A 15,366-nucleotide genomic window follows, 5' to 3' on the forward strand; every position below is an offset into this window, starting at 1 on the left:
TGTGTATCCTTGGCTGGTGCTCCCAGTACGCTGACTTGTCACGCATAGAGCATGTATGGACTGTGATGGGAAGATTTATGTGTTCTTACCCTTCATGGACAGTGTACCATATTACAAATGGTTCAAATGGCTCTGAGCACTATGGGACTCAACTTCTGAGGTCATTAGTCCCCTAGAACTTAGAACTAGTTAAACCTAACTAACCTAAGGACATCACAAATATCCATGCCCGAGGCAGGATTCGAACCTGCGACCGTAGCGGTCTTGCGGTTCCAGACTGCAGCGCCTTTAACCGCACGGCCACTTCGGCCGGCGTACCATATTACATATTCCAGCAGGATAATGCAAGACATCACGCAGCAGTTCACGATACGAAACGCCTACAGGAATGTACAGATCCTTGTGTCTCCTTCCTAATATCCTGATTTGTCACCCATAAAGCATGTCTGGAATTTGGATGGTGTATACTTTTTTTATCCTTCACGAACAGAGTACCAGGTTACATATTCCAGAAGGCTAATGCAAGATCCCACAGTGCAGCTCAAGCCACGTAATGCCTTAAGGAATGTGCACCTGGTAACCTGACGTCTAACACATAGAACATATCTGGGATGTAATGGGAAGATTACGTGACAAACTAGTGCACACCAAAACTGTATCAATAACAGTACCGTAATTCCCAACACTATAACGCTGACGTATATAAGTTGATTTTTTCATATTTTTTTTAGTAACAGCCCCTTATACAGTTGCAGTTGACATACTGTATGCCGAAGTAACGGCGGCGAAAACATAGAAACTATCCTGGAAATAAAGGCAACAAATGTAAAAACCATGCTGTGAGTTGAAGTAAATAAGCTAATATGAAACTATTCACAGAATACAAAACTTGGAACCAAAGACTAAACACGAAAAAATGTTTATAACGGTGTTATTTTTGCATGTGTAGAATACAGTAAGAACCCACTGATGATGGCAACATTATCGCTGAAACTAGTTTGGGAAAAAAATGAAATAAATAAAAGCAAAAGTGGTTTGCACCAAAGCAGTCCCACAACCCCATATTGTTGAAGGCTCAAGCTGTACGACAAAAATTTTAAGTTTGAAAATAGCACTAATGATGAAATTGCAATTTTACAATAAAAACAGTTACAGCTAGGAGTAAATATGATTTCACTTAAGAAATTATAGAAGCTATGCACCCATTTTATGAAAATTTAGTGAATACTAGAGTAACGTAATGCATGGACTGATGTCACGAGAGATGTCGCAACTGTATATATATATATATATATATATATATATATATATATATATATATATATATATATATATTTAATTCATTTTAATTGAATCGAGTGTGTGTTCTTGGTGAAACATTGTAAATTAAATAAACAAACACTGTTTTTGGCCTTGTTTCACAATTTTATTCTTAAACCTAGGTTTCGGGTTATGTGCCTATTTTCAAGTACACTACTGATTCCCAAAGATGATAATGCACAGATAAATGAGATGACAAGACAAAGATATCATCTCAACTTTTTAAGGTATCGATCCACAGCTTAATGTACAATTACGTCAATGAGCATTTTATAATAAATTACATACATTATTACACACTCAGCAATTACACTACAATGACTGGACTAAAGTTATGCCTCAGCAAAGAGCTTTTTAACTATGATGGACTGGGGCCCAAAGTTTTGCTGCTATCCTGGGGTTGTGACCTCAACTAAAAGAGGTGAATAATTGAATTGGGATTGCTCGTTTAATAGTATGTGTGGGGATATGCATATGTCTTCAAATTTCTTAAATTTGTAATTGCTTGAGTTTAGTCCCCTTTTCCTCTGTGTGTAGGACTTGTACATCTATTGTGTATTTGTGGTCATTGTTCAGGCAAAGGCAAAGGCTGAATCAGGCTTCTTCAGTCTCCTGCTTCTGCTGTGTTCTTTAAGTCTGGTACAGATTGACCTCCCCATCTGTCCAATGTTGCAAGACTGACACTTACTGCATGTGATTTTATAAACACCACATTGCATTGTCCTGCTGGTAGATCCCATCGTCCAGAGAAGAAACCAGGCCGTTGTAGTGATATGACATTCTGTTTACGATGTGTGGTGTGCGTACTGTAAGACCTACGGTACACACTCAATCAGATTATTTGACTTGTCGCTCTAACGAAGTAGGCGAGTGTTAGCAATATGTCTCGTGGTCTTATCGTGGCGTGTTTATCTTCTGCCGTTAGGTCAGACGATAGAAATGCCACTTGCACGCTTAGAGCAGCAGATTGACGGTGACCAACTTTAAACAGAACTTGATTAATTTTCACACACATTTATTAAAATAATAAAAAGCATAGACATTACGTAACTTTATTCTGGATGCTGTTTACAATTGACATCCTGAAGTTCCTTTGGCCTTGGTACGTTAATCTTATTCTCACATATCTCTGATATTGACCAAGTGTCTATACATTTATCTTCATGGGTATGTACAGGAATATGGTAATCTTCTTAAGTGCAGACTGAAACTTGACTATAGACTGGTACAGACTGGTGCAGACAAATGCAGACTGGTACAGACTAATGCAGACTTACTAATCGGAGGTCTGTACACTCGTTATAATACCTCGCACGTTCATGTATCGCTGCGCGAGTGTGGTCCGCGAGGAGAAAAGGTTCTACGTTAGCAGCAATCTCATTGGCTGCGTTACATATTAATACGCGGATCGGCGGAAGCAGAATTTGGTTCGTCTCTAAGACAGCGCCATCTCGTAGTGCGGAGACGGATGAACGCTGCGCCTGCGCTGTTGTTCTTAGCGGGGCGCGCTTCAGTGGGAAAGTTGTGTACGCGCTGACTACGCGGAACTATGTACACAACACGATACGAAGTTCGTTTGGACGCGCTTTCATGTCCAAAGGAACAGGCACTGCGTCGACTACAGCCGTAACGAAAGACATCAAATGAATTCGCAATTGCGAATAAGGTCAAGCATCATTTGTGGAGTGGAATGACGACAGTGAAAATTCGTGCCGGGCCTGGACTCAAAGCCGGATTTCCCGCTTCTCGCAAGCGGTCGACTTACCATTTGGCTATCCCTGCACGACACGCGGATAGACCCAAAGTTCCATGTCGTCAGCCATGCGCCTACGACCTCTACACGTACTCCTATTATGTGTATTCCGGTTCAGGGCAGATGTTGTACTTGAAAGTCACTTGCCCGGTATCGGTATATAAATACGATATAGCAGTGTAGGCACAAATTTTCTTTGACGTCATTCCGTTCTCTAGCTGATGGTTGTCCTTACTGGCAATTGCGAATTCATGTAATGTACGTTGTAGTGGTGCCGGCCGCGGTGGTCTCGCGGTTCTTTAGGCGGTCAGTCCGGAACCGCGCGACTGCTACGGTCGCAGGTTCGAATCCTGCCTCGGGCATGGATGTGTGTGATGTACTTAGGTTAGTTAGGTTTAAGTGGTTCTAAGTTCTAGGGGACTGATGACCGCAGATGTTAAGTCCCATAGTGCTCACAGCCAGCCACGTTGTAGTGGTGGACATAGTCCCCAAGGATAGATGTGTATTTGTGTTGATCCATTGCGCTTTTCAGGCTAACGAGATGAACCAGGAAATGTCACGAAAACATTCCCTAGACCGTAACCCATGCAGGTGTTGGATTTCGAACGCTTCACGCCGTACGCGCCAACGGACATCTCTTCGATGGTGCATATATTGTGATTCATCTGAAAAAAAAATAAAAAATAAAAACACCAGTCGCCACTTAGTGGATCCCAGATGCGGTGTTGGCGTGAAAACTGTAGCCTTTGCCGCCGACGAACAGCAGTCAGGATGGGTGGAGGAACCACGCGACAGATGCGGCGACCCACACACAGCAGCGGTCGCTGAACGGTCGTTGAGGAGACACTGTTGGTACCTCCTGGGCGGTCAGTTGCTCAATAGTTGCGTGCCTTTTCACCAGTACACATGTCCGCAACCGTCGTTTACTCCTGTCATCTATGACCTGTGGCGCACCACAGTTGCCTCAACACCGGTTTTCGAAGGCGCCATTATGCTATTCACGGTATACTTCATCACTGGTGGCATACGAACAGTTTACAGACTTAGTCATGTTGGAAATGCTTCCACCCTTTCCGAGAAAGAGAAAGATCATGCCGTTTTGGACGTCAGATAAATCATATTATTTCCGCATTGCGACAACGACTGCACTGTTTTCAATGTTCCCCCAACACGCTTTATGTAGGGTGTTTTCGTAAGAGCATGCAAAAATGTAAAAGCACATAGAGAATGCTCCACTGAACAATTTGAGATAGGAAAGCCAGCTTAACTAACTCTTTACCTAGTGTTACGGTTTTCCAGTTTATTTACAACTAACATGCGTTCAAGTTTAAACGCACTGTGCTGTTTATTTACACGTAGATTCTTTGTTTCCTGCATAATACAAGTTTAGTTTGCTTACTTGTCCATAAGGTGGCTCTTTTGTATCGTATTTACATTGTTCCATGACAGAATGTGCTATGAATCAACGGCAGACCCATTCATTACTCAGTGCTATTCAGAGACGTACAAAAAAAAAAAAAAATGGCTCTGAGCACTATGGGACTCAACTGCTGAGGTCATTAGTCCCCTAGAACGTAGAACTAGGTAAACCTAACTAACCTAAGGACATCACAAACATCCATGCCCGAGGCAGGATTCGAACCTGCGACCGTAGTGGCCTTGCGGTTCCAGACTGCAGCACCGTTAACCGCATGGCCACTTCGGCTGGCCAGAGACGTACTGTACAGTACTATGGAGCAGTACCGGTACAGTATTTCCTGGCCGCTGGACTGGAAGGGGCGGTCCCATTCCATGGCCTGCGAGAGTACCTGACCGGAATCTCCTTGATTATTTCCTATGGGGTGGACACGGAGAGGGAATTAGTTGCCATAATTGTAGCTGCCTGGATGTGATTCGAAACACACCAGGGATATTTGTGAGGGTGCATCAGAATCTTGTTCGCCAATGTCATGCTTGCTTTGAGGTTGATTCCCGTTAGTTTCAGCACATTTTGTAAGACACTGTACAAATAGTTCGTTCATTGTGTCAGTGATGGTACCTGAAGTTAACTAATGTCAATAAAAAAGTGCACAGTAATGCGATTTGATCTCTATTATCTCTTTAAGCTGACGTCTCCGACCCCAGCTTCCCTAGCCAAATTGTTCAGAGGATGTTCTGATAAATTTTTTCAGGTGTATACCCTCCACTACTTGTGCCGCCACCTGCCGTATGAGAGTGGTTATTGCACGTTTAAGTCGAACATAGGCGGTGATCATAGTAGTGTGATTGGACCGTGTACAGGCATCTGAGCGCTGGGACACGATGTTTTAAAACGTCTTTACGCTCGTAAACCATTCTTGACAAAGTTATTCTGCTGTGCAATAATGCGCCTAAGAGGGAATATCGACTAACTTGCTCCATGAGTTGTCCTCAATCTATAACAAGTGTGACGCCCGGACAACCGGTTGCGGCGGATGGGGTACTGAACTGTAGGTGCCGGACAGTTATTCATGCAGCACGAGCCGCCTCATCCCGTTAGCGAATCCACGCGGGACAGACCCCTCGTGGCGGTGTATTCACGCGAGCGCGCTGCGGCGCTGCCGACAGCCACGATTAATGGATCCCGCGCCGGCACGCGGCTGCCCGAGTGACAGCTACCGCGCACTCCGCGTCAACAACACGGCCGCGCCGACAGCGACGTAAACACGTGCCTACCACGCGCCGCGCTCTCCGTAGGCGTACATTTTTTTTCTTTATTGTTATTTGTATACCTGTACAAAACAGGCAGGCTGGCAGCGGCACACTACGCCGCTCTTCAGCCATAGTGTCACAAAAGCATAAGAACGAAGAATGATAATGAACATAGTGACGGACAAAAGAGAGAGGTCACAGAGACACAAAAAACACAGAGTCGTTCACACGTGACGATAACAACACTGAAAACACGTTGACACGGCGCACAGAACACTGATGAATCCGACGGCACAAGTGAACGTAGTAGCGGGATGGCGGACACCAAAAACACTAAACGTCGTCACACACACGAGACACAGAAGGCGATGATCTCCGGCACGCGAAAGTTCACTATGCGTGTGCGAGTCCGGGGATCTGCCAAGAGAGGAGGAGGAGGAAGGGGAGTGGGAGAGCGAGAGGGGAGAGCAGGGATGCCACGGGCAGGGGAGAGAGGGGGAGGGAGGAAGGGGTAGGGGAAGCCCGGGGGAAGAGGGGTGGAGGGAGGGGATGGGGGAAAAGGAAAGAGAAGGGAAGTGAAGAGAAGGGAGGGAGGGTGCCTAAAGGAAAGGACACCGGAAGTGGGGGGTGGGGCAGGATCAAAGTTGATAGGAGGGGTAGATGGAGGGGACGAGGACATCATCAGGGAGGGGGAGCTGGCGGAAGCCACCTTGGGAGAGGGTAAGGATAGGCGTACATCTGTAACTCCTCCCTTTATCAGTGCTCGTGTCGGAGTGCCTGACGTCGTGTCGTCGAGCTCTAGATGAACCGAACTGTCATGGGATACTTCCTAATACCATATGCGTAGTGCAGCAAATCGATGTGGCATGGATACACCAAGTCGTCGGAAGTCCCCTGCAGATTGGCTTTGAGCACTATGGGACTTAACATCTGAAGCCATCAGTGCCCTATAACTTAGAACTACTTAAACATAACCAACCTAAGGACATCTCATGCATCCATGCCCGAGGCAGGATTCGAACCTGCGACCGTAGCGGTCGCGCGGTTCCAGACTGAAGCGCCTAGAACCGCTCGGACACCCCGGCCGGGTCCCCTGCAGAAGTATTGTCACAAACTCCCTCTATTGTTGTTGTTGTTGTGGTCTTCAGTCCTGAGACTTGTTTGATGCAGCTCTCCATGCTACCCTACCCTGTGCAAGCTTCTTCATCTCCCAGTACTTACTGCAACCTACATCCTTCTGAATCTGCTTAGTGAATTCATCTCTTGGTCTCCCTCTACGATTTTTACCCTCCACGCTGCCCTCCAATGCTAAATTTGTGATCCCTTGATGCCTCAGAACATGTCCTACTAACCGGTCCCTTCTTTTTGTCAAGTTGGGCCACAAACTCATCTTCTCCCCAATTCTATTTAATACTTCATCATTAGTTATGAGATCTACCCATCTAATCTTCAGCGATCTTCTGCAGCACCACATTTAGAAAGCTCCTATTCTCTTCTTGTCCAGACTATTTATCGTCCATGTTTCACTTCCATACATGGCTACACTCCATACAAATACACTCCTGGAAATGGAAAAAAGAACACATTGACACCGGTGTGTCAGACCCACCATACTTGCTCCGGACACTGCGAGAGGGCTGTACAAGCAATGATCACACGCACGGCACAGCGGACACACCAGGAACCGCGGTGTTGGCCGTCGAATGGCGCTAGCTGCGCAGCATTTGTGCACCGCCGCCGTCAGTGTCAGCCAGTTTGCCGTGGCATACGGAACTCCATCGCAGTCTTTAACACTGGTAGCATGCCGCGACAGCGTGGACGTGAACCGTATGTGCAGTTGACGGACTTTGAGCGAAGGAGTATAGTGGGCATGCGGGAGGCCGGGTGGATGTACCGCCGAATTGCTCAACACGTGGGGCGTGAGGTCTCCACAGTACATCGATGTTGTCGCCAGTGGTCGGCGGAAGGTGCACGTGCCCGTCGACCTGGGACCGGACCGCAGCGACGCACGGATGCACGCCAAGACCGTAGGATCCTACGCAGTGCCGTAGGGGACCGCACCGCCACTTCCCAGCAAATTAGGGACACTGTTGCTCCTGGGGTATCGGCGAGGACCATTCGCAACCGTCTCCATGAAGCTGGGCTACGGTCCCGCACACCGTTAGGCCGTCTTCCGCTCACGCCCCAACATCGTGCAGCCCGCCTCCAGTGGTGTCGCGACAGGCGTGAATGGAGGGACGAATGGAGACGTGTCGTCTTCAGCGATGAGAGTCGCTTCTGCGTTGGTGCCAATGATGGTCGTATGCGTGTTTGGCGCCGTGCAGGTGAGCGCCACAATCAGGACTGCATACGACCGAGGCACACAGGACCAACACCCGGCATCATGGTGTGGGGAGCGATCTCCTACACTGGCCGTACACCACTGGTGATCGTCGAGGGGACACTGAATAGTGCACGGTACATCCAAACCGTCATCGAACCCATCGTTCTACCATTCCTAGACCGGCAAGGGAACTTGCTGTTCCAACAGGACAATGCACGTCCGCATGTATCCCGTGCCACCCAACGTGCTCTAGAAGGTGTAAGTCAACTACCCTGGCCAGCAAGATCTCCGGATCTGTCCCCCATTGAGCATGTTTGGGACTGGATGAAGCGTCGTCTCACGCGGTCTGCACGTCCAGCACGAACGCTGGTCCAACTGAGGCGCCAGGTGGAAATGGCATGGCAAGCCGTTCCACAGGACTACATCCAGCATCTCTACGATCGTCTCCATGGGAGAATAGCAGCCTGCATTGCTGCGAAAGGTGGATATACACTGTACTAGTGCCGACATTGTGCATGCTCTGTTGCCTGTGTCTATGTGCCTGTGGTTCTGTCAGTGTGATCATGTGATGTATCTGACCCCAGGAATGTGTCAATAAAGTTTCCCCTTCCTGGGACAATGAATTCACGGTGTTCTTATTTCAATTTCCAGGAGTGTACTTTCAGAAACGACTTCCTGACACTTAAATCAATACTCGATGTTAACAAATTTCTCTTCTTCAGAAACGCTTTCCTTGCCATTGCCAGTCTACATTTTATTTCCTCTCTACTTGAACCATCATCAGTTATTTTGCTCCCCAAATAGCAAAACCTCTTTACTACTTTAAGTGTCTCATTTCCTAATCTAATTTTCTCAGCATCACCCGACTTAATTCGACTACATTCATTATCCTCGTTTTGCTTTTAGTTGATGTTCATGTTATATCCTCTTTTCAAGACACTGTCCATTTCGTTCAACTGCTCTTCCAAGTCTATAGTCGTGCATAATTGCGAAAGTGTGTAAGAAGGCTGTTTATGTTTTCTTTATGTAAGTAGGCTGTTTATGTTTTCTTATTGGTAAAGAATAAGCGCTCTGTATGAAAATGACTGGCTGTGCTGTGTGCAGTCTGTGGTTAGTTTGCATTGTTGTCTGCCATTGGAGTGTTCGGCAGCTGGATGTTAACAGCGCATAGCATTGCGCAATGTTAACAGCGCATAGCGTTGCGCAGTTGTAGGTGAGCCGCCAGCAGTGGTGGATGTGGGGAGAGAGATGGCGGAGTTTTGAAATTTGTTATACTGGATATTATGAACTGCTATATATATTATGACTATTAAGGTAAATACATTGTTTGTTCTCTATTAAAATCTTTCATTTGCTAACTATGCCTATCAGTAGTTAGTGCCTTCCGCAGTTTGAATCTTTTATTTAGCTGGCAGTAGTGGCGCTCGCCGTATTGCAGTATTTCGAGTAATGAAGATTTTTGTGAGGTAAGTGATTTATGAAAGGTATAGTTTAATGTTAGTCAGGGCCATTCCTTTGTAGGGATTTCTGAAAGTCAGACTGCGTTGCGCTAAAAAATATTGTGTGTCAGTTTAAGCACAGTCATGTATAAATTGTTCTAAGGGGACGTTTCAAGTGTTGCCAGTGCAGGATTTTGTGTACCAACTGATCTCTCGATTATGTCCCACAAATGTTCGATGGGATTCATGTCGGTCGATTTCGTGGCCAGATAATTCGCTCTAATTATCCGGAACGCCCTTCAAACCAGTGACAAACAATTCTGGCCCGGTGATAGTTCTATCGTTATTGAAAACGAAGCACGTGAATGATAGCATATCGTCTCCAAGTAGCTGAACGTAACCATTTCCAGTCAGTTATCGGTTCACTTGGACCAGACGACCCAGTTAATTCCACGTAAACACTGGCCATATCATTATGGAGCTACCAGCTCGCATAGTGCTTAGTTGACAACTATGGTCTGCGCCACACCCGACTGAAATCGGTACTCGTGTGACCAGGTCACGGTTTCCTAATAGTCTAGCGTCCACAGGAGAGTCACTGCAGGCGATGCCGTGTTGTCCAAACGGATACGTTCGTCGTAAGGCCCACATTGATTTAGAGTTTATTTTACGTAGTGTTGCTTCTGTTAGCACTGTAAACTCTACACAGACGCCGCTGCTCTTGGTCGATTAGTGAAGGCCGTCGGCCACGACCGTGGTGAGACGTAATGCGTAAAATCTGGTTTTTCTCAACACACTCTCGACAATGTGGATCTCGGAACACTGAATTCCCTAACGAATTCTGAAATGGAATGTCCCATGCTTTTAGATCCAATTATCATTCCGTGTTCAAAGGCTGGTAATTCCCGTCGTCTGCCCATAATCAATTTGGACATTTTTTTCACACGAATCACGTGGGTACAAATGGCTGCTTCACTAATGCACCGCCCTTCTATAACCTGCATACGCGATACTACCGCTATCTCCATAAGTGCAAATCGCTGTCCCATGACGTTAGTCACCTCCTTGTACAGGGTGGTTATAATTAAAGTTAAACTTTCAAAACGCTGTAGAAATAACACCACTGTCCTCTATGACGTCAAATTGCAACGGAATATTATCGGAGAAGAGGGAAAACGTATGGCTGAAGAAAAACAAATAGTGTGAAAATTGATCAATAAATGGCGCTGTATGAGTAAATGAAAACACCTTTCACGAGCACGACCCATTGAGGTTGGTATAAACACGTCGGGTACACGGCTTTTCCTCATTTTGCGTCTGTGACGTTCGCCATGACTGTCTCAATGCAGGAAAGCGCTCTGCTTGTAAAGCTGTATTGCAAGAATGACGACTGTGCACACGTCGCTCTGCAGAAGTTCTGGACACTGAAGGGTTTGAAAAAAGGCGTTGGTCCGATGGTTGCCGTGAACCTGTAGAAAATGATACGCAAATTCGAAAAGAACCTGGTAGAGGCAGGAAACGGATTAATTCGACGTCAGTGGAAGCAGTGGCCACAGCAATGCAGGAGGAGACGAGTAATAGTGTGCAAACGTGTAGTGCACGCAAAATTGCCCGAACATTAGACATACCCGTGAGCACGGTGCGTAAAATCCTACGAAACATCTTTCTTTGCTATCCATTCAAAGTTACCCATGTGCAGGAGCTGCTTCCTGTTGACCTGCCAGCAAAAGATACCTTTGCTTTAGAATTTCTTGCTCGCATGGAAGTGGACAGTGTTTGGCCATGGCAGATTCTGTGGACAGACAAAGCCCACTTCCATCTGCCAGGAAATGTTAATACACAGAATTGTAGAAAATGGGCAACGGAAAATCCACACGAAAAGCAACCAGTACGACTTCATCCTGAAAATGATGATGATGATGATGTTTGGTTTGTGGGGCGCTCAACTGTGCGCTTATCAGCGCCCGTACAAATTCGCAAACTTTGCTCAGTCCAATCTCGCCACTTCCATGAATGATGATGAAATGATGGGGGCAACACAAACACCCAGTCATTTGGAGCCAGGTGAATTTGCCTGACCACGCCGGGAAACTAACCCGGGAACCCGTGCTCGGGAAGCGTGAACGCGACCGCGAGACCACGAGCTGCGGACTCATCCCGAAAAGGTCACGGTGTTGTGCGGGTTTACGGCATAATTTATCATAGGGCCATATTTTTTCGAAGAGACAGGTGCTTCGGTTCTGTTACGTGTGTCGTCACCGGCAAGCGCTATGAGTGTCTTTTGTGCAACCACTTCATTCGAGCTCTCCAACAGCGTGGATCATTTTTATGGAAGGTGGCCCACCTCCGCAGATTGCAAATCCAGTTAAGCAGCTGCTGAAGCGCCATTTCGGAAATGCTAGAATTATCAGCCACCATTTCCCTACAGTCTGGCTGTCCCAATCACCTGATCTTAATCCGTGTGACTTCTGGCTGTGGGGCTATGTGAAATGGTTCAAATGGCTCTCAGCACTATGGGACGTAACATCTGAGGTTATCAGTTCCCTAGAACTTAGAACTACTTAAACCTAACTAACCTAAGGACATCACACGCGTCCATGCCCTAGGCAGATTCAAACCGGCGACCGTAGCGGTCGTGCGGTTCCAGACTGAAGTGCCTAGAACCGCTCGGTGACAACGGTCGGCTGGCTATCTGAAATATGTTGTGTTCAGTGTCCCGATTGCAAACTTAGCTGCATTCAAGGCACTCATTCGCAACACATTCTGAACGTGACACCGGAAACACTTCGGTCAGTTGTGGAACATGCTGTTTCTCGATTTCAACTTGTTCCAAAAAACGGTGGACAGCTTATTGAACACGTTTTGACCCAGTCACACAGAAATCCGATTTGATTATGGTTGATGATTTTTATGCAGGTTTTGGCCCCAGGACAATTAAAAATCGATTTTTCCCATCCGATGTGATATGACTTTTCCATGGTGGATGGGATTACGTAACTAAGAGTATCACACCTGTGCACCGGTACACACAGAGTAGTACAGTTTGTTTAACGTCAAACGAGCACCTTAAGCATAGTTGTATGATTCATTTGTCATTTGTAGTTGACCACTATTAAATTATGATGCTTACAGCGCCATCTATTGCTACATTTTGTAACTATTTACTTTTCTTCCGCCATAGGTTTTCCCTCTGTTCTGATAATATTATGTTGCAATTTCACGTCATTCTGGCCAGTAGCGTTATTTCTACAGCGGTTTGGAAGTTTAACTTAAATTATAACCACCCTGTAGATCGCCTATATTTTTTATTGACGTTGTTTAGCGAAGGTACAGGTGCAGCCAAGCTCTGCGGGTGAATCAGATCTTTATAATCAAATAGCTCGAGACGAGTTAAAGGTATAACAGGATACGTCAATCTAGCAAACAACCAGAAACATTTTTCACGATGCTCGTAAATATTTTTGAACTTATTTTCATTTTGTGATAGCTCTGATGATTAATTACTTATAACGGTATATGGAAAGTTAATTGATAGTATCTTTATAGCGTTTTTGTAAAAGCAGCGATTGTCATATAAATATATTCTGTTAGGTCTATAACTTTGCTTCCGCCGTTTTTCCTCGAAGTTCCAGAATTAATTGTGCAAAAATTTAAAAAAAATTACGATTCAAAATGTTGTCCAAATGGCTCTGAGCACTATGCGACTTAACTTCTGAGGTCATCAGTCGCCTAGAACTTAGAAGTACTTAAACCTAACTAACCTAAGGGCATCACACACATCCATGCCCGAGGCAGGAGTCGAACCTGCTACCGGAGCGGTCGCTCGGCTCCAGACTGTAGCGCCTAGAACCGCACGGCCACTCCGGCAAAATGTTGTCCATCACTTCTTTTTTTCATCTTCGTTCGTTTCTCCCCTTTAATGCAACCACACCACGCTGTGATTACTTGGAGTACCATATTTTCACCTGATGTCAGGAAGTGCAAGAACTGGGCGTCTTTTGAGGAGATCCACTAATCTACCCAAATTTTGCGGCTGTTCATATGACCGGAAGTGCGTGTCAGCCAGGCTGTGTGCCATTGACAGAAAAAGATAGTAGACGGAGGGAGCAATATCTGGGTGGAGGAGGACTTCACGTTTCAACGTTTCCAAGTATGTTTTGACGGGTTTTGCAGCATGGGGTCGAGCACTGTCTTGCTGCAGAATGACCTCCTCATGTCTGTCGCTGAACTGTGGCCGTTTGTCTAACAGTGCTTGGCTCACACACGTTAATTGCTTCGACCATGATTTCCTGTGGTCCAAAAAAATGTTCAAATGTGTGTGAAATCTTATGGAACTTAACTGCTATGGTCATCACTCCCTAAGCTTACACACTACTTGACCTAAATTATCGTAAGGACAAACACACACACCTATGACCGAGGGAGGACACGAAGCTCCCCCAGGACCAGCCGCACAGTCCATGACTGCAGCGCCGTAGACCGCTCGGCTAATCATGTGGTTCTTTCCGTCGGTTTCAGTAACTTCGGAAAGCTTTTCTCTTCCACCGCCATGCCCGTCTCCAATGTCAAAACCGCCGTTCTCGAAGCGTTGAAACCAATCTTGGCCCCTCAACATAGGTTTTGCCCATCATTTTACGAGTCGCAGGCGCAGATTTCTTCATGTTAAAGCGAAAAATTCAAACTTTCCGCCGATGATGAGAACCGACCTCGTAAGTTGACATATTCAGTCGAGGATAACTTTATGACGCAATCACAGATTGACTAATGTTTTGGTGACGTTATGTTAACAAATGTCTAAGCTTATTGTACGATACTAATGGTCTACCACCTGCACCAGCGCTTGCCACCACTGCCAGCAATTGCAAAACGACGGAAGCAAAGTTGTAGACCTAATATCTTCTTAATCTGTTACTATTCACTAATTGAGTATTTGGTTCAACAAAACTTCCTACTGATATCTCTTTTTCTTGAGCCATGTCTCGCTCTTTATTTTCCTCTAAATCACTCATCCTCCATCCGCTCATTGTTCTAGATTTCCCCAATGGGAACACTATCTAATTACTCATGTTTAAACCCTTTTATAACTGATCCTCAACACACTTTCTGTAAGATCTGATGCTGTCCGGTTGACACAGCTGGTCGAAGAACGTGTCGGTGCCGCGGCCGCGTATCGAACTCGGACCTCCGCTTGTGCGCCCCTAGCGCACCCCTCGCTGCTCCTGCAGTTACTCGACCTGCCTTCCGTGCGGCCCCTCTCTTCCTCTGGATATGTGGCTGGCTTCACCACTCCTGCTGCAGCTATCTTCTGTCTTCTCCCTCATGGTGACTGTTCGCGGTATTTCGGATTAAAGGGGAGAAAGAAGGGGGCCACCCCCTACACCCCCCCCCCCCCCCCGAGAGTTAAAGCTAAATTAAAATCAAATGGTAATTTTCGTAATCTGCACCAAAGTTAACCGCGCGAATTTAGAGTCTTGGTCAGTGGATTTAGTCATTTAATTCATTTTTACTCAAGCAAAGTTACTTCGTGTGCCCGACAGGATGTACTGCCTGTAACAGTGAATTGTGGTCCCCCTCCTGTTGGAATTGTGGGCGCCAAATATTGGCAGAGTTTCCCGATCTGTCACAGAAGCAAGCGCTTCCTCGTTTCCGTTAGGGCACTATCTGTTTATCCCCCATTGTTGTCGTTGCTACTATTGTTAGACTGCTTGACCAGAATTCGGGAGGAAAATTCAAACAGTTTGAACGCCGTCACGTGATGCCACCGAGAAGTGCTTCTCTGCAGCGTCCGATCCTTCACACAGCGGGCCCAGTACGCCAACGTTGAGAACGGTTGCTGTGGTGTCACCGCCAGACACCACACT

The sequence above is a fragment of the Schistocerca cancellata genome, chromosome 3 (genome assembly GCF_023864275.1).
Source record: "Schistocerca cancellata isolate TAMUIC-IGC-003103 chromosome 3, iqSchCanc2.1, whole genome shotgun sequence".
Lineage (NCBI taxonomy): Eukaryota > Metazoa > Arthropoda > Insecta > Orthoptera > Acrididae > Schistocerca > Schistocerca cancellata.